General features: G+C 44.9%; 1 protein-coding gene across 3 annotated transcripts in view; it reads right to left on the bottom strand.

The window, feature by feature from the left end:
• Window positions 1-20,318, bottom strand: part of THSD7B (thrombospondin type 1 domain containing 7B) — a 453,156-nt gene extending 432,838 nt beyond the window's left edge. For all 3 annotated transcript variants that reach the window (XM_077273034.1, XM_077273033.1, XM_077273032.1), the window contains exon 1: window positions 20,016-20,318. The gene's annotated coding sequence lies outside the window, so the exon portion shown is untranslated. The remainder of the gene's footprint in view (window positions 1-20,015) is intronic.
• Window positions 20,319-20,640: the final 322 nt, after the last annotated feature.

The following is a 20,640-nucleotide window of genomic DNA, read 5'->3' on the forward strand; positions in this document are numbered from 1 at the left end:
GTGGCCTTGGGGTGACAATCTTATGTTAGCGTCACACAACATTAGTCAGCCAGGACCTAGAGGTTAATACATGTCCTTACCCACGTAATAGCCTATGAAACGCGTGGAAAGTATGTGCTCTGTGATGTCGGCATAGGTAGAGTCCATGCCAGAGAGCAAGATTAATACAAATACACACCCCAGCTGCAGAAGTCTCAGAAGCGGGCATGGACCAATGCTTTGTGAAATCTAATAAAACCATGTTGGAGGTAGAATATATCCTATTTTACAAGTGATTACCACACTGGGGAAGCTGAACACTGCAGCATGCTTCATCCATCACCGCCTGACAATCCTGCATGCTGCAAGACGTACTTAAGATGTTGGCCGTATACAGCACCTTCTGCAGCCTGATAGAGACTGAGGAATAGTAATGCAGGGACGGCGCAGCGGGGGACATTTATTGACAGAATCAGAGCACAACACGTATCTACAGGGACCGAGCTGAAGAAAAGACACATCTCAATGTCTTCTCTTATCTGGTGAAAATAAGTATTAGAATTAATAATAAAATAAATAACAGGAATGATAACAATAATAATTGACTCCTTAAAAGACCCAGTCAAATTTGAGATTAACATTAATAATGCTAGAAAAGAAAGCAACAAAATTACTATAATACTGCCCCTATGTACAAAAATATAACTACTATAATACTGCCCCTATGTACAAAAATATAACTACTATAATACTGCCCCTATCTACAAGTATATAACTACTATAATACTGCTATGTACAAGAATATAACTACTATAATACTGCCCCTATGTACAAGAATATAACTACTATAATACTGCTCCTATGTACAAGAATATAACTACTATAATACTGCTCATATGTACAAGAATATAACTACTATAATACTGCCCCTATGTACAAAAATATAACTACTATAATACTGCACCTATCTACAAGTATATAACTACTATAATACTGCTATGTACAAGAATATAACTACTATAATACTGCTCCCTATGTATAAGAATATAACTACTATAATACTGCCCCTATGTACAAAAATATAACTACTATAATACTGCCCCTATCTACAAGTATATAACTACTATAATACTGCTATGTACAAGAATATAACTACTATAATACTGCCCCTATGTACAAGAATATAACTACTATAATACTGCTCCTATGTACAAGAATATAACTACTATAATACTGCTCATATGTACAAGAATATAACTACTATAATACTGCCCCTATGTACAAGTATATAACTACTATAATACTGCTATGTACAAGAATATAACTACTATAATACTGCTCCCTATGTATAAGAATATAACTACTATAATACTGCCCCTATGTACAAAAATATAACTACTATAATACTGCCCCTATCTACAAGTATATAACTACTATAATACTGCTATGTACAAGAATATAACTACTATAATACTGCCCCTATGTACAAGAATATAACTACTATAATACTGCCCCCTATGTACAAGAATATAACTACTATAATACTGCCCCTATGTACAAGAATATAACTACTATAATACTGCCCCTATGTATAAGAATATAACTACTATAATACTGCTCCTATGTACAAGAATATAACTACTATAATACTGCTCCTATATACAAGGATATAACTACTATAATACTGCTCCTATGTACAAGAATATAACTACTATAATACTGCTCATATGTACAAGAATATAACTACTATAATACTGCCCCTATGTATAAGAATATAACTACTATAATACTGCTCATATGTACAAGAATATAACTACTATAATACTGCCCCTATGTACAAGAATATAACTACTATAATACTGCCCCTATGTATAAGAATATAACTACTATAATACTGCTCCTATGTACAAGAATATAACTACTATAATACTGCTCCTATATACAAGGATATAACTACTATAATACTGCTCCTATGTACAAGAATATAACTACTATAATACTGCTCATATGTACAAGAATATAACTACTATAATACTGCCCCTATGTATAAGAATATAACTACTATAATACTGCTCATATGTACAAGAATATAACTACTATAATACTGCTCCTATGTACAAGAATATAACTACTATAATACTGCCCCTATGTACAAGAATATAACTACTAGAAATCAACAATATATTCTGTTTGCCAGCAGCATTACCTTAAAAGAAACATTAAACATTTATCATTACACTTGGAATCCTTCTGCTGCTCAGACATTCTCTGTTCTGGAGAGTGAATGGACTGAGGTTAATATAGAAGTCTCCTAAGGCCGGTTTCTCACGTCAGTGGCTCCGGTACGTGAGGTGTCAGTTTTCTCATGTACCGGAGACACTGAGTTAAGGTACCTTCACACGAAACGACTTTGTAACGATATCGCTAGCGATCCGTGACGTTGCAGCGTCCTGGATAGCGATATCGTTTAGTTTGACACGCAGCAGCGATCAGGATCCCGCTGTGATGTCGCTGGTCGCTGAATAAAGTCCAGAACTTAATTTGGTCGTCCGATCGCTGTGTATCGTTGTGTTTGAAAGCAAAAGCAACGATACCAGCGATATTTTACACTGGTAACCAGGGTAAACATCGGGTTACCAAGCGCAGGGCCGCGCTTAGTAACCCGATGTTTACCCTGGTTACCAGCGTAAAAGTAAAAAAAACAAACAGTACATGCTAACCTGCACGTCCCCCAGCGTCTGCTTCCTGCACTGACTGAGCCCGGCCCTAAAGTGAAAGTGAAAGCACAGCGGTGACGTCACCGCTGTGCTGTTAGGGCCGGAGCTCAGTCAGTGTCAGGAAGCAGACGCTGGGGGACGCGCAGGTGAGCATGTACTGTTTGTTTTTTTTACTTTTACGCTGGTAACCAGGGTAAACATCGGGTTACTAAGCGCGGCCCTGCGCCTAGCAACCCGATGTTTACCCTGGTTACCCGGGGACCTCGGCATCGTTGGTCGCTGGAGAGCGGTCTGTGTGACAGCTCCCCAGCGATCAAACAGCGACGCTGCAGCGATCGGCATCGTTGTCGCTATCGCTGCAGCGTCGCTTCGTGTGAAGGTACCTTTAAAATAAATGTGTCTCTGCACATGTCAGCGTGTTTTCACGGACCGTGTGTCTGCAGCGCCCCAGAGTTCTGGTCGTTGCAGTACTGTGGCTTCGCCGCTAAGGGGAGCCATGGTACGTTCGATGGCACCGAAGGAGTTCCTCCAATCAGGTATCACAGACACCAATATGTTTCACAGCTGGGCCTCCGGGGGGAGCTAAGGGTGCTATTCATTAGGCCACTCCCCACCATAGTGGGTAAACTGGGGGTCAGGCAGGAAGTTAGAAGAGAACGCTGACGGGATTGAACGGAGCAACACCCTGTGGCAGGGGGTGTTGCGAAGGGAGAGACTGTAGGGTCTCTGCCAGGGGTGGGATCCTGGCAGAGGCTTGGCATTGAAAGAACGTAACGGGTCCGCGCAGGCTCCTGGAAGCGGCGGGACTCAAGAAAGGATTAGAAGCGAGATAGATTGTGCTGAGTGAGAAACGAGATCAAGCAGAAGGAGAATACCAGCAGGGGTTTTGTTGAAAGAGGCAGCACCCTGCTGAGGCGCAATACCGGTGGCCGGAACGCCGAGGGAGTGGATTAGAATACAGCTTCAAGCCATACTCCAAACAGCGGCAGGACAGTCGGTCTTAGGCGGGCTGTCTACCACATATCACCTATGAAGTCTTGGGGGGCAATTGCGGGAGAGGGGCGACTCTAGGGTCCCGGAAGAACTCCAGGCCTACCTGACAAACGGGTGCCATTCCAACCTGAATACAGGGAAGGGGTGGATTACAGAGGAACATCAAATCGAGTTGTGAGGGAACTTAAGAAACAGACACAACCGTTGTGGGGTTACTTTCCGTAGGCACAGCAGGGAAGGACTACAACACATAGCGCTAGAAGGAAGGCACAGATTTCCACCTGAGAGGAGAACTCTGGAGGTGCCATTGGACCGGCCGGACTTGCGTAGCCTGGTGAACCGTGTTCTGGACTGAGGACTCAGAGATCTCCAGTAAAGAGGTAAAGAGACTGCAACCTGGTGTCCTCGTTATTTACCGCGACTTACACCCCACAACTGCACCGCTCCATCGCTACTATTACTACCACCTATTACACCGGACGTCCCCCACTGACGGACAGGGCCACGGACCGGGTCTAGCCACCGTGACAACCCCGAGACTGAGACCCAGAGGCCCGGCTCCGGGTATCCCCTCGGCCCTGCGGCGGTGTGGGGGCGCTCCAAAACTTGGCGTCACGAACAGGATCTACTTAAGCCTGAAGAATCAGGTCATGTGTGCCTAGAGACTGTGATTTGTTGTGCTTAGACTGTACTTTATTGCAAGACTGTGTGCTGTGCCATTTGCCGCCAAAATCCGCCGCCATTGCAGCGCTGAGGAAAGCGCAGGAAGAGAAGAGGGGCGTGGAGTGGGCGTAGACGAGCTGGAGAGCGCGAAGAATAATGGCCGCCCAGTCTAAATATTTCTGTGCAGTGAGGACGTGTCCGTCAGCAGCAGAGATCCGCCTCCTAATCCTTAATGGGGGGCGGAGGCAGAGAAAACGAAACTGCTCACGCAGGAGAGAGCGGGAAAAAGACCAGGAAGCGACCCACGTGGAGGACGCTATGGCCAGCAGCTCCGAACCCGACAGCGGGGTTGAAGTGGAAGTCTCCCCTGACTACCCGGCTGAGCCCAGCAGCTTGTCCTCCGTGGATAACACCAAATTCCTGAGAGCCGAGATGGAGGATTTATATAACCAGCTCCTCCAACTGCATGTAAGAGTCCAGGCCCCGCATCAGGTGGGACCGGCAGTGGATTCCCGGACGTCGGAAGAACCAGCGGGACCTGTCGCGGAAAGTGGAATCGTACCAGTGGGTGAGTCCGCCGATCCTACCCCACTAGCAGAGGGTGTGTTAGTGGGTCCCGTAGCAGCACCACCTCTCCCGGGGACCCATAGACTTCAGCGCCTGTTACCATGGGAGGAAGCCACGGGCATGGAACACCGTATGCGAGCCCCAATCACCCCTACTCCCTTGCCGTGTGAGGTCAGCGCGGAGCGCACGGTGTGCCGCTGGGTGAACCCTGGATCCAATCTCATGGGGTTCCCCGGGGTGGAGACCCAGAAGGGAGAAATGGTACAGGCCCTAAGCTGGGAGGAATACCAGATCCAGCTAGAACAGCGGTGGCGGGAGGAAGAGAAAACACATCAGGCTAAACGGGAGGCCTATCATCAAAAAGATTTGGCGGTCAAGGACCGGGCCCGTAAGGACCCCACCACTCACCAGGCCCCGCGCAGGCAGGGCATCATCACCGTCTTTAAACTCCAAGGAGGCTGGGGCTTCATTAAAGAACCGGGGCTATACGCAGAGGTCTTTGTTAACCGACGAGATGTCGAGTCACACCTTAGAGAGGGTCACCCCGATCGAGACCTCTATCCGGGAGACAGTGTTACCTACACCCGGCACCTTGGGGAAAAGGGGTGGTTCGCTCTGAACGTCTACAAGAAGGAGAAACCAGCCCCTGTGGCCAAAGTGCCGCCGTGTGACCGATCTGTAACCACCCTGGTCGGCCCCACCTGCCTGACCACAGAACTTGCGATCTGCCACCCGATCGCCGCCACCACCGTCGTGCCTAAGGAGGTGCCTCTTCGGGTGACCGATGTTCCGGATGTACCAGCACAGAGAGAAGTGGGGACACAGACCTTGATCGCCGCGCACGACCTGGTCGTGCAACAGACCCGAACCCATGGGGTGTATCTGGCAGCGGGAGTGGACCTGAAACCTGGATTGCAGGGGTCCGCCCGCCAGGTGGCGCCTCATGGAAACTTCTGAAAGAAGAGTCACTTTGTGAAAATGTAAATAGTTACTATTTGTTCTTTTGAGTTGCTGCTAAACCCGCCCAGGGTTAATGGATCCCTCTGTTAACCCGGGATCCTCTTTGTTTGTTTTCCTTTTCTGAAGTTGTTGCACAAAAGTTACACAAACTGCAGAAATCATGGACTGTGCATGATTCGAACTTCCTTTGTAAATAGTTTGCACCTTCTTAAAGGTGCACCCTACTGGTTTTAGCCAAAGACACTTTGCGAAGATATTTGCCCTATTGGTTTGAGCCAAAGACACTTTGTGAAGATACCTTTCCTACCGGTTCTAGTTAAAGACACTTTGCGAAGATACCATGCCGGAACCTTTGCATGGGCTGGTAGGCTGAGAAGACGAGCTACCTTAGAAAGACTTGGTCTCCTCTTAAAGGGGATGTGAGAAACTGAGCTTGAGAGAGATACTGTTGCAGAACAGTAATGCCATAATGATGCTTTGAAAAGAAATGTAACTGTTTTACATGCTAAGTTATATGTGTTGAATTTGTTGAAATGTGAAATCTAAATAATGTTTTGCAGAAAGAAAAGATGCAGAGAGCCCGTAGGGGTAGAGTAGAGGTCTGCATAGTTGAAAGTAAGCGAAGTAATAATGAAGGTGAGGATAGAAGGTAAACCCCGCGTCCCCATTGAAAGTTACTTTGTTACTAAGGACAGAGAGTGAACCCGTAGGGGTTAGAGAGTGAGTCCTTAAAGGAGCCGAGTAGAGCTGGCTCAGAGTTCTTTAAACGAAAGGAATGTTATGTCTATACCATGTATAGTAGAGAAAGGCAGTAGGCCCTGGCTGAACGGGGCGGTCCTGTAAAAGAAAGGAGAGGCAGTAGGTCTGGTGCCATAGGGACAGGCGGTCCTGCAGGTTCAAAGTAGGAGAATGTGAAGTTACCTTGCCCTGTAATGTGATTATAGGAAGGCCTTTGGTAAACTAAGAGTGTATGTTTCTTAAAGGCAATGTTAATTTATTGTTCCAGAATTTGCACTAAGTAGAATACCCGGTTGGGTAACAGGAGTTATGCATAGCCTGTAATTTATAATGTTGACCATGTTTGTAACGTTAAAAGTGTCCTCACCTCCCATAAAGGGAAGCCTGTTCAAGTATACTTATTGTTTTGCACTCAACGAAATTGTATGTCTGTTTACTAATCTGTATTGTTGTTTTTCTTCCCAGTCCCGGAGTACTGTGTTTAACCAGGGGGGAGTGCAGCGCCCCAGAGTTCTGGTCGTTGCAGTACTGTGGCTTCGCCGCTAAGGGGAGCCATGGTACGTTCGATGGCACCGAAGGAGTTCCTCCAATCAGGTATCACAGACACCAATATGTTTCACAGCTGGGCCTCCGGGGGGAGCTAAGGGTGCTATTCATTAGGCCACTCCCCACCATAGTGGGTAAACTGGGGGTCAGGCAGGAAGTTAGAAGAGAACGCTGACGGGATTGAACGGAGCAACACCCTGTGGCAGGGGGTGTTGTGAAGGGAGAGACTGTAGGGTCTCTGCCAGGGGTGGGATCCTGGCAGAGGCTTGGCATTGAAAGAACGTAACGGGTCCGCGCAGGCTCCTGGAAGCGGCGGGACTCAAGAAAGGATTAGAAGCGAGATAGATTGTGCTGAGTGAGAAACGAGATCAAGCAGAAGGAGAATACCAGCAGGGGTTTTGTTGAAAGAGGCAGCACCCTGCTGAGGCGCAATACCGGTGGCCGGAACGCCGAGGGAGTGGATTAGAATACAGCTTCAAGCCATACTCCAAACAGCGGCAGGACAGTCGGTCTTAGGCGGGCTGTCTACCACATATCACCTATGAAGTCTTGGGGGGCAATTGCGGGAGAGGGGCGACTCTAGGGTCCCGGAAGAACTCCAGGCCTACCTGACAAACGGGTGCCATTCCAACCTGAATACAGGGAAGGGGTGGATTACAGAGGAACATCAAATCGAGTTGTGAGGGAACTTAAGAAACAGACACAACCGTTGTGGGGTTACTTTCCGTAAGCACAGCAGGGAAGGACTACAACACATAGCGCTAGAAGGAAGGCACAGATTTCCACCTGAGAGGAGAACTCTGGAGGTGCCATTGGACCGGCCGGACTTGCGTAGCCTGGTGAACCGTGTTCCGGACTGAGGACTCAGAGATCTCCAGTAAAGAGGTAAAGAGACTGCAACCTGGTGTCCTCGTTATTTACCGCGACTTACACCCCACAACCGCTACACTACCCCACCGCTACCATTACTACCACTTATTACACCGGACGTCCCCCACTGACGGACAGGGCCACGGACCGGGTCTAGCCACCGTGACAACCCCGAGACTGAGACCCAGAGGCCCGGCTCCGGGTATCCCCTCGGCCCTGCGGCGGTGTGGGGGCGCTCCATGTCCGTTTGCAAAACATGGAGACATGTCAGTGTTCATGGGAGTGCACGGATTAAAGTCAATGGGTCCGTGTAAACACATACCGCACACGCATGCTGTCCGTGTGCTGTCCGTGTGCGTTTTTCCCGTCATAGGGTTAAAATTGTAAAAATTCTTGCAATACACGGACACACGTACAGCACACAGACCCTAAAAACGTACTCGCGGACATCACACGGATCCCACACAGATGGCCTACGTGAGCACACGGACACGGATAACTCCGGTACTGTTTTCTCCGGTACCGGAATTATCTGGACGTGTGAGACTGGCCTAAAACACAGACCCCCTCTCTAGCACGGCATTGGAAAGAGAGTTTTCTGAAGTGGAGATTCTCTTTTAATAACTTTAAATATTTCTATTATATTTTACTTTTTTGACTTTTTATTTCTCATGACATATTTTCTGTGGATTTGATTAGTGAATATCCTGATAACTGGAGACTCCGCATGGTCTATTGAATTTCCTAATATGTTATTATTGGATCTACGATAGTTTCTTAGATGCCGGATAGATCTAATAATCGCCCGGCAGGGCAGAAGTGAAATCAAATTCCCCTTTTGCACCCGGCAGGCGCCATCCGCTGAGTATGGGAAAGTTCTCCATGTATATCCGGACAGACTCTCTGTGCAGTCTGTTTACTGAATACATTGTATAGATGGATACATTGTATAACAGCGCTGCTGTTATTGAGGGAAGTGTTACAAAAATTATTTGACATGTAGCATTAGAGGACATTCAATGAACTCTCGGACCATGTGGGGACATGCATTTGCTCTATATGATAAGGCAGCATTTTTAATGCTGTGCACCTTTAGGAACTTAATGGGAAATACAGTACGATTCCATTGTTTTCTTTCCTCAGGAATGTATACGTATATATATTCTACATCTTTGCACATTGTACAATGGCACCACATGGCAGTTATTGGACTTACTCTATGCAGAGAAAATTATTGCCAATGCTTCAAAGAAGCAGTTCCCCAGACAGTGACTATAACCAGGAAAATCTGATGTAGCGTCAGAAAATAGTACAAAGTATTCTCCCACTGTTCCGGCATCTCCCGCTGTTTCCAGAACCTTAAAAAGTTCCATGATCCCTTTATTGCTGCTTAGGGTCTTCATATCAAAGACAACATAAATGTACCCCACAATGTATCGCCAGAGCACTGACTTCTGATGATAGAGAAGTTATAACGGCGCTCGTGCTGATGAGAGTGAGTTGAACGGAGTTCATTGGCTGTGAACTCACAGATCCTTTCTGATGGCACCGTCAGCGTATGAAGTTTCTCATGTTCGCGGCGACGTCAGGGAGGTGAAAGGAGTTCAGCGCAACATACTGTCTCTGCTGGATGGCAGGCTGTATAGTCGCATCATGCAACAATGCAGTCTGCCATCCTGATGTAGCAGAGCTAGATGCGTCGTGGGATAAACGGATTATTATCTTCTCACCGGGCAGGTAAGGATTATTGTTGTTTATTATTTTAATTCTGTTACAGGGGACTTTGGCTTCACTGGAATGGGTGATTGAAGTGAGTATGGCTTATTACAGATTTATAAAGGGAGTCCGTGTCATTCTTTCAGCTAAAGGACTTTAGTCTGGGTGTCTGTGTTTTTTTTACAATATCACTACAGGGTTAGTAATATGGGGGCGTCTTGTTGATGCCTCTCCATTTGATGTCACCTGACAATACAAAGGTGTCATTAATCCCCCAACTATTACCCCACTTGCCACCGCACCAGGGCAAGTGGGAAAAGTGAGGTGACCTGCCAGAATTCGCACATCTTATGGATGCACCATTTTTGGAGTGGCTGAGAGCTGATGTTTTAAGTTTGGGAGGGCCAGTATCCATGGCCCCTTCCTCAGCTATTAAAATCAGCCCACAGCTGTCTGCCTAGCCTTTGCTGGTTATTAATTATAGGAGGACCCTACAGCTTTTTCTTTTCAGGGGGTCCTCCATTTTAATAACCTAGAAAGGCTAAGTATACAGCTGTGAGCTGATATTAATAGCCTGGGAAGCTCCATGGGTATTACCCCCTTCTTAGGCTATAAACAACAGCCCCCTGCAGCCCCCTTTCCCTCTGCTGGTTAATAAAATGTCAGGGGATCCCACACCAATTTTTTCAGAAAATATTTTATCATGTAAAAAAATACATGTACAATAAGCTGCACTTGCACTGTACTAATCATTTATGTGACTGACATGAGCCCTAAGTATTGTCAAGGGACCTCAGCATATATTGCTATGGGTAAATGAATGGTCACTGTTTTCACTGGTGTGTGCCACACACTATATGTAATGTTTATTCAGTGTTTTAGGGTATGTGCACACGATGCAGAAAACACTGCGGATCCGCAGCGCTTCCGCAGCTGCGGGTCCGCAGCAGTTTCCCATGAGTTTACATTACAATGTAAACCTATGGGAAACAAAAAATGCTGTGCACATGCTGCGGATTATCAAATCCGCTCCGGAAAAATCCGCAGTGGACCATTCTACGTGTGCACATAGCCTTATAGATTTCTCCAATTGTCTCTGGTCTTAAACCATGAGCTGTAACCTCTCACTATCCTGATTCACATCAAAGTGGCTGCTGCATTCCCTTATTTGGCTTTTATACGGGCTATTTTAATCCATACTGATAGGCTGTGCTATACCATGTGATAGCTGCCAAGTCATTATAGGGAAGCGCGCCAGAGTATGCTTGAGGAAATGTGAGCCTTCTCTGACTAATGCAATCTTCTGCTTTGTGTAAAATGGTCATTTTTCTAGTCGATTCACAAATTGTTCACATTTTCTGGCATCAGCAAATTTCCTAAAAATCAAATGTAATTCGATTTGCATTAAGTTGATTGGCTTGTCTCTAATATACAGTAGCTATGGTGTAGAGAGAGGGAGGAGACCGGAGGAGGTGAGCTGTAGTCTATCCCTATGGACAGTAATGTAGTGTGACCCTGTATTATCTGCCTTCAGCGTTATGGTGTTACCATAATAATAATAATAATAATAATAAGATGACTGCGGACCCCAGTGTGCACAGCTCCATCTGAAAAGTGATCAGACGTGTTAGACAATTCTGATTCAATAGCAGATTTTTTTCGTATACAGGCATTTTTGTTCTTCCATTGCTGAGTATCCTATGGGGCTTGTGAGCTGAGATTCAGTCATCTCCAGACAATTACAGGAAGCGACATTTGCTTCTGTCCATTACACTACCTCTCCATTGTACATTGATTTACGATGTTTCTTACCCAGACTACATCTAGCACATCAAAAAAGGCTAGGTGGGAAAGGGGCAGAAACAAGACAGACTTTAAAGGGGACCTATCACTTTTCATAAATACGCATTTTAATGACCTGGTGTAAATGTCGCTGTTCTCCTGAATCCGGCGATATTTTTCTTTTGTTTCTTCTCCTCTCCGTTCCTGAGATATGGCCTCCTCTTTGTGTGTATATGAATCTAGCCTTGTTAACTAAGTGGGCGTGGTCATCTTCTTTACTTTGTGGGCATGTTCTTGAAGACCACACCCCCTTTGCAATGAACAAAAAAAGACTATTTACATACAGAAAGAGGAGGCCATATCTCAGGAAGGGAGAGGCGCAGGAACAAAAGAAAAACATCGCCGGATTCAGGAGAACAGCAGCATTTACACCAGGTTAAAAAAAAATCATATTTATGAAAAGTGACGTGCGCACTTTAAGTGAAGTCTGTGTACTAAAAGATGTCTTTAAGGAGACGTGATATAATGGAAAAAGGTTTAAAAGAATTAGCTGCCTCAGAAAATCCTTTTTATCTTTGTAAAATAGTCTGCTCAATACTTATCGCCCCGACTCTTACCCCAGATTCTCTCTAAGCTGAGGGAGAACCTGGCAAAAGTTGTTCAATTACCAAATACTTTGGCTTAGTTAGACTGGGCTGAAAACATGCCCCCACCTACTGTATTCTCACCCATCCCTTGTAGATTGTGAGCCTTCGCGGGCAGGGTCCTCTCTCCTCCTGTACCAGTTATGAAATGTATTGTTTAAGATTATTGTACTTGTGTTTATTATGTATACCCCTCCTCACATGTAAAGCGCCATGGAATAAATGGCGCTATAACAATAAATAATAATAATAATATGGTGCCCAGGGGCCGCATTATTTTACTTTTAAAGTTAATCGTGCAGCCATTGGCCAATGCATTCTAGCCTCATTCTGCTGCTTATAGAAATCATAGAGGAGGGACCTCCATTAACAAAAATGATATCATTGGATATCAGCCGTTTGCAGCTCCTGCAGTGGCTGGAAGGACACAGTGTAGAGAGCCAAAACAGCAATGATCCATACACCATGTAGTGGCCATTCTCGGTACTACAGCTCAGCTACTGTACAACTGAATGTGGTCTGATCTGCAGGACCCGAGAGTAACCACTACACAGCGTGAGGATTTGTACGGTAGTAGCTCTGGATTGGTATTGACCCGGCTGCTGCAAACTTCTGATCCGTAGGTCCCCGGTGACTGGATGTTGGTCCCCCCAGAAACTGATATTGAAAACCTATCCTTTGGAAAGACGATCAGTATCAAAATAAGTAGTAAATATAGAATATAAATATATCATTCATATTACCCTGCAGTATGTACAGGACAAAAGAAAGGGGGCGCTATACAACTGCTGTCACATAAGAAGAAGAAGCAAGGGGCAGCATGACCCCTATAGTGGGGTACTTGTGCCCGCTCATCATCATCCATCTGATCACCCATTTAATCCCTAAGATAAGGAAATGAAGGTTACAGTTGTCCTTCTATTCTTGGAAGGAGTTGCCAATCTGTGTCATTGAAGAAAGAGGTTTTCTGGGTTTCTGTAAATAAAGCTGATTACTATTACTACTGTGTATAAGGAGCTCGGTAACTTTCTCATTTATTATTTATTTATTTATTTCACACCCCAATTCCGCACCTTTTATTAAGGTTTCTGTTAGCTCTCGGTAAACCATAGTTTTCTTCTCTACATCCAGAAGCTGAAATATCCCAACCCAGTCCTGCTCACAGAACCGGAACACTGTGTTACAATGTATCCAGTGTGGACCATGCTCTGTGAGCTCAGCAACTTGGATGCCGGACTGATACATTGTAGCTGGGCTGTTTTCAGGGGCGGATTATAATGAGGTCAATCTGGGCGGTAGCCCAGGGCCCAGTGGTGTGGGGGGGCCCTGGGCAACCGCTCAGATTGACCGCTGCCATCAGGGCATTACTGCCCTGACTGGCGTATGGGCCCGGTGAGCAGAGGGGGCCCGCATCGGGCCCCGTCTCATCTGCTCACCGGGCCCCTACCGGCGCTGCGGCAGTTTAACGCTATTGTCGTGCAGGCCTGCGCCCGCACATCAATAGTTAACAACCGCCAGCCAATTGAAGGACACACTGGGGGCAGGACTGGAGGCATGGGCAGAATGTAGATATGGGGCATGATTGGAGACACGGGTCAGAATGAAAGACGGATCGTGCAGGATCATGGCGCAGGATGGATATGATGGAGACCGATGGGGCAGGATGGGGAGATCATATGGGGCAGGATGGATACTCATGAGGGCAGGATGGGAGAACATATGGCTGGAGCCAGGAATGAGATACACGGGGCCAGGATGGGGGATATTATTATTACCATAGGGGCTAATTTAGGGATATTATTACTGCAGTGATGTATTTATTTTATTTTTTGAGGACACTGTTTTAAATGGGGGGGCGGTCCTGTTACTGTGTAGAGTGACACTATGTCGCCTCTTTTTCTTCAAGTGGTGTAATGTAGAAGTTGGGAAAAATTAAGTAATGTGTTCTGCGAGCAGAGCTCGAGATAACTGTTATTTCCTGCAGAAACGAGTTCTGGCTGGAAGAAATGATGGCGGTCTGTGCTGGATGAAAGATGAAGGACTTCACCTAGAGACGTCACTGGTGAGTCAGTGTTACCTATACACTGACACTATACACTGTATACTATATACTGAACTGAAGGGTAAATTGACTAGATCAATGGATGTTTGACAGGTTATAGTTTCACACAGCAACTATTTTTCTGGAATAATCTGGTTCAGGTATATGATGACCCCGTCACGACCCCGTCACATGACCGGGGGGCCCACAGTGTCTGAACAGCCCGGGGCCCCGGCTACCCTTAATCCACCCCTGGTTGTTTTACCGCTTTACAGTAACATTTCACTGTGTCACATAAAAGTGTAAAGTCATTTAACGCTTACCCCCAGTCCTAAACAATGTTTAGGAGAGATATGTGGGCTGATTTTGATTTAGAGGTTTAACTAAACTGTATAATTGACATATAAGTTTTATATCCGATGTGATCCACCCATTGCAATCCACAACGAGCTCATTCACTGACAACAAGCAGAGATCTGTCAGCACAAACTGATTGTATAAATTATGTACAAAGCTTCATAGCAGAGATATAGCCCCTACACAAATTGCACCAATACTGCTGCATTCCTGCTGCAGGAACTGAAATTCAATCAAAAATGCTAATTAAGTTGCTCGGTGCACCCTGGGTGTGGCCAAGAGGCTCAGTGCATCATTATACACACTGGTTTTTTTCGTGCCCTTGACTTTCTCACTGTACTACAGCAGGCAATCCCATGGAGTCAATCACCAGTGAGGAAGGCGGGGACATGTAAATAAAGTTAGCAGAACTGAGCTTCTTGGCCACACCCAGGGTGCACTGGGCGCCTGATTAGAATGTTTGATTAAAATTCTATTTATTTGCAGAATTGAGGCAGCGATTAGAACACAAATGGCGGAATAATTATAAGGGTTATATCCCCTACAAGGCGAATTGCTTAGTAAAACTGTAATTTAAAGGGACAGAGACAAGTGCGTAATACAGAGCATAGCTTTACTGAGGTCACTCATTGTATAGAAGCTGCACTGAGGCCTCTGTAAGACCCTGGCCCACAACTTCTGACCCTTTTCTATAGTTTTTTTTTATAACAAGACAAATTTGTGCAGAATCATCCAACTTCTATTCCTAACGCTGAAGCAACTGCGTTATCAGAAAGTCAGATTATCGATAGTCTAATGAAATGGCGCCCCTAGTGGTGATAGCGTCATAAAAAAATGGGGGAAAGTCAGAAAATGTAAACATTATTTTCACAATTTTTTGCCTACATAAATAAAATATAAAATACAAAAGGAATAATCTACAGATAAATCTCCTCCATAAAATGTCAACCCCAATCTTATTTATCAATAGTAAATTCATGTTAATGACTATATGTGATTAAAAAAAAAAAGAGTCTTCTCATATTTTCCAGAATCAGCACCACTCTTGTCCATAGGCTGTATCCGGTATTGCAATAGTCACTTGAATTTGCACAAAGCTGCAATACCAAACATAGCCATGGACAAAGGTGGCGCTGTTTTTGAAAAAAATAAAATAAATACATATTTGCATTTATCAGAAATTTCCTTTAAAACTCAGATTAAATTCTGTTTGGCAGATATGACTGCACTGATCATAGCCGCTCTGAATATTTCCAGATGTATGGAATAGTAATCTCATTGTATAAATTGTATTTTCGTGGTAGAAGGAATTAAAGGCATCCACATGTTGATTGAAGGGTTTCTCATGCAGGAGCAGCGCATGAACGATTTGCTTTGCCTTGTTCTTAGCAGAGAAATCAACCTGTTCTCTGTGCATGAGCAGCTTCAGCTTCATCGCTTATCGATGCAGCATCTTCAAGGAGCTGCCCTCCGCTCAGCATAGAGGGGCTTCTCACAAAGTTAGAATATCACCAAAACGTGAATTTATTTCAGTTCTTCAATACAAAAAACGAATCTCACATATTCTATAGAGTCATGACGCACAGAGTGATCTATTCACGTGTTTATTTCTGTTAATGTTGATGATTATGGCTTACAGCCAATGAAAACCCAAAAGTCATTATCTCAGTAAATTAGAATACTTTATAACACCAGCTGGAAAAATGATTTTAAAATCTGAAATGTTGTCCTACTGAAATGTATGATCAGTAAATGCACTCAATACTTGGTCGGAGCTCCTTTTGCATCAATTACTGCATCACTGCGGCGTGGCATGGAGGCGATCAGCCTGTGGCACTGCTGAGGGGTTATGGAAGCCCAGGTTGCTTTGATAACAGCCTTCAGCTTGTCTGCATTGTTGGGTCTGGTGTCTCTCATCTTCCTCCTGACAATACTCTATAGATTCTCTATGGGGTTAAGGTCAGGCAAGTTTGCTGCCAATCAAGCCCAGTGATACTGCTGTTTTTACACCAGGTATTGGTACTTTTGGCAGTGTGGACAGGGGCCAAGTCCTGCTGGAGAATAACATTTCCATCTCCAAAAAGCTTGTCAGAAGAGGGAAGCATGAAGTGCTCTAAAATGTCCTGGTAGACGGCTGCACTGACTTTGGTCTTAATAAAACACAGTGGACCTACACCAGCAGATGACATGGCCCCCAAACCATCACTGATTGTGGAGACTTCACACCAGACCTCCAGAAGCTTGGATTGTGGCCTCTCCACTCTTCCTCCAGACTCTGGGACCTGGACTTCCAAACGAAATGCTAAATTTACTTTCATCTGAACACCACACTTTGGACCACTGACAACAGTCCAGTTCTTTTTCTCCTTGGCCCAGGTAAGACGCTCCTGGCGTTGTCTATTGGTCATGAGTGGCTGACACAAGGAATGTGACACTTGTAGCCCATGTCCTGGAGACGTCTGTGTGTGGTGAAGCAATGACCCCAGCAGCAGTCCACTCCTTGTGGATCTCCCCCACATTACTGAATGGCCTTTTCTTAACAATCCTTTCCAGGCTGCGGTTATCCCGGTTGCTTGTGCACCTTTTTCTTCCACACTTTTTCCTTCCACTCCACTTTCCATTAATCTGCTTGGATACAGCACTCTGTGAACAGCCGGCTTCTTTAGCAATGACCTTTTGTGGCTTCCCCTCCTTGTAGAGTGTCAGTGACGCCTTCTGGACATCTGTCAGGTCAGCAGTCTTCCCCATGATTGTGAAGCTTCGATAACAGACTAAGGGACCTTTATAAACACTTAGGAGCCTTTACAGGTGTTTTTGTTAATTATTCTAATTTACTGAGATAATGACTTTTGGGTTTTCAGTGGCTGTAAGCCATAATCATCAACATTAACATAAATAAACACGTCAAATAGATCACTCTGCGTGTAATGACTATATAATATGAGATTCACTTTTTGTATTGAAGAACTGAAATAAATTAACTTTTTGAGATATTCTAATTTTGTGAGAAGCACCTGTAGATGTTACACTGGAAAATGATGATGCTGGTGACACCAGCGTGTCATTGAGATTGGCGCATGCGCAGAATAAAGTTAATTTTCTCAGCCTATTGCCCAACATGTTCATCTAGAAGAAGACAAAACCCCCATGGGGCAGACACTAATAGCTCCAAATTAGGGGAAAATTCCTTCCCGACTCCATACAGCAATCAGACTAGTTCCCTGGATCAACGCCCCATCACAGAATGTGGTGCCCAAAACCTGTAATACTATAGTGATTATATATTATATGGAGATGGTGTTTTTGGAATATTTTTTTATTATGCCCATGTACTGGGCACTGGACATATTTACTTACAAAGTTGTTTTTAAACCAGAAAGTCTGGTGGAAATGGGGAAAGTTGGTCCGGAGAGAAAAATAGTCTGCATTTGGCGCATGCGCAGTTTTAGCTTCATCACTTTCTGTGCCTTTCAGATAAGGTAGATAGTTATGAGATGGATGGATGGATACAATGATGGGTATTATTATCTTCATTACAATAACTACTACTATCATCATCATCACTATGCATTATATTATTATATTATTATGTTGTAGTCTGATCCTTTCTCTTATTTCCTGACACTTGCCCAGCCAAGAAACGTTTCCCTTCAGCTCCTTTAATCCAACATCAATGTGATCTGATAGATACAAGATTATCAAATATTCTGAAATATCAGCGAATAATTGATAGGAAAATAAAACATACAAGACAAGAAGTCATGTGACAGTATTAATTTGCTGATATAGCACCATCATATTCCACAGCGCGTTACAGACATCACTGTCCCAATCGGGGTCACAATCTAGATTTCATATCAGTACGTCTTTTCAGTGTGGGAAGAAACCGGAGGGAACTTGGGAGAACATACAAACTCCTTACAGATCGTCCATGGAGGGATTAGAACCCAAGACCCCAACACTGCAAGGTCACAGAGCTCTAGATCTCCATTCTGTGCTAGAAGCCAGTGCCGGATAACAGGATGAGCCAGCGCATGCACCGAGACCATAGACATGTACAGCACGAGTCTCATGGACGTCCCAGGTACTATACTGTTACATGCGCTCCCATGAGATAGTCACACTGGTGCGAAAGCAATGATTCCACTCCTGGGGAGACACAGTTATCCATTAGGAAGTTGCACAAATATAAAATCCTTAATGGGAATCACAAAGGAGTCAGAAAACCTCAGAGAGAACTGGAGAGAGGAGATTCCCTGCATCATTATACTGGGGAAATATCCAACTGACTGTTATGTAATTACCAAATGTATCAATGTACGATCACCTGATGTCTGCAATCATTACTGATAAACAAATAAGAGAGAAAGATGATAGATAGATAGATAGATAGATAGATAATGGACAGATAGATAATAGATAGATAACAGATAAATAGACAGATAGATAATAGATAGATGATAGATAGATAGATGATAGATGATAGATAGATAGATAGATAGATAGATAGATAGATAGATTAATAGATAGATTATAGATAGATGATAGATAGATGATAGATAGATAGATAGATAGATGATAGATAATAGATAGATAATAGATAGATAGATAGATAGATAGATGATAGATAATAGATAGATAGATAATAGATAGATAGATAGATAGATTATAGATAGATTATAGATAGATTAATATTCTAATATATATGTACGTTCATCGTAGGTCTATATTGATTCAACATTTTAAGAAGTAGAAGTAGGTTTTGCTACTCCCCTCACCCAAGAGTCCTACCATTGTAGCATCCAATAACTATGAAGATTTGAGTTTTAGATAGACACCAGACAGACAGAGAGGTGATGGAATATTAGGTAATTATCTAATAGATTTGTACATTCATCATCATAGGTCTGGATTGATTCAACATCTTAAGAAGTAGGTTTTGCTACTGACCTCTCCTCAGTCCTACCATTGTACTATCTAATAACTATGAAGAGTTGAATTTTAAATAGATACTAGATGATAGATAGACACTAGATAGATAGATAATAGATAGATAGATAGATGATAGATAATAGATAGATAATAGATAGATAATAGATAGATAGATAGATAGATAGATAGATAGATAGATAGATAGATAGACATTTTGAAGTACAACAAAAGCCACGCAGCTCAGAACAATCCAACTTCAGACAGAACAAATGCTTTGCCTCCATTGCTCGCTGTTGTCAGCCAGGGAAGCTTAACTCCCATTAACCTGCGCTGCTGATAAGGATCAGTCATATCTGGCTCTGGGCTGTGGAGGACTACAACACTCAGCAGCCCTGCATCTCGCCACCTATCGGAACAGGTAGACTTTCACTCACTGCCTGGAAGAACTACGAGCCTCAGCATGCCCAGCCGGCAGACAGCTGGAGAGCCACCAGACAGCCTTTCACCTACCTCTAGGACCTGGCCCCCTGGAGCCGGGCTCCCCGCACTGAGCTCCGCAGCATCTCGGACCCGCAGCACTAATGTGAGGAGCTGGAGACGGAGCCGCAAGGAAAGTGCCCGGACCGTGTCCTGGACCGTATCATGGACCGTGTCCTGGAGCCTCCGGTGGTCACAGCCGCACGGCGGGGAGGGGGTTAATGGCGGCCGGTGCTCGGGCGGCGGGGTCCATGGCCGGAGTCCGGGGTAATCCACTTTCAGCAGAGGATGGAGGAGAGGAGCAGCTCACACCCCGCCGGCTCCGCGCACACTGCCCCCAGCTCCGGCAGCAGCAGCAGCAGCACAAGACCCACCTCCTGCCAGTGCTGCCATCTGTCTGCACGGGGCTCAGGAAGATGCCGCACATGGGTGTGCACAGCTACAGAGTATACGTGCCCGACAGGCTGCCTGCACCGGGGCAGGGGCATCAGGGCAGGGGCATCAGTACAGAGGCATCAGTACAGGGGCACCAGGGCAGGGGCATCAGTACAGGGGCACCAATACACGGGCATCAGGGCAGGGGCATCAGTACAGGGGCACCAATACACGGGCATCAGGGCAGGGGCATCAGGGCAGGGGCATCAGTACAGAGGCATCA

The sequence above is a fragment of the Ranitomeya variabilis genome, chromosome 7, assembly GCF_051348905.1.
Source record: "Ranitomeya variabilis isolate aRanVar5 chromosome 7, aRanVar5.hap1, whole genome shotgun sequence".
NCBI classification, from domain to species: Eukaryota; Metazoa; Chordata; class Amphibia; order Anura; family Dendrobatidae; genus Ranitomeya; species Ranitomeya variabilis.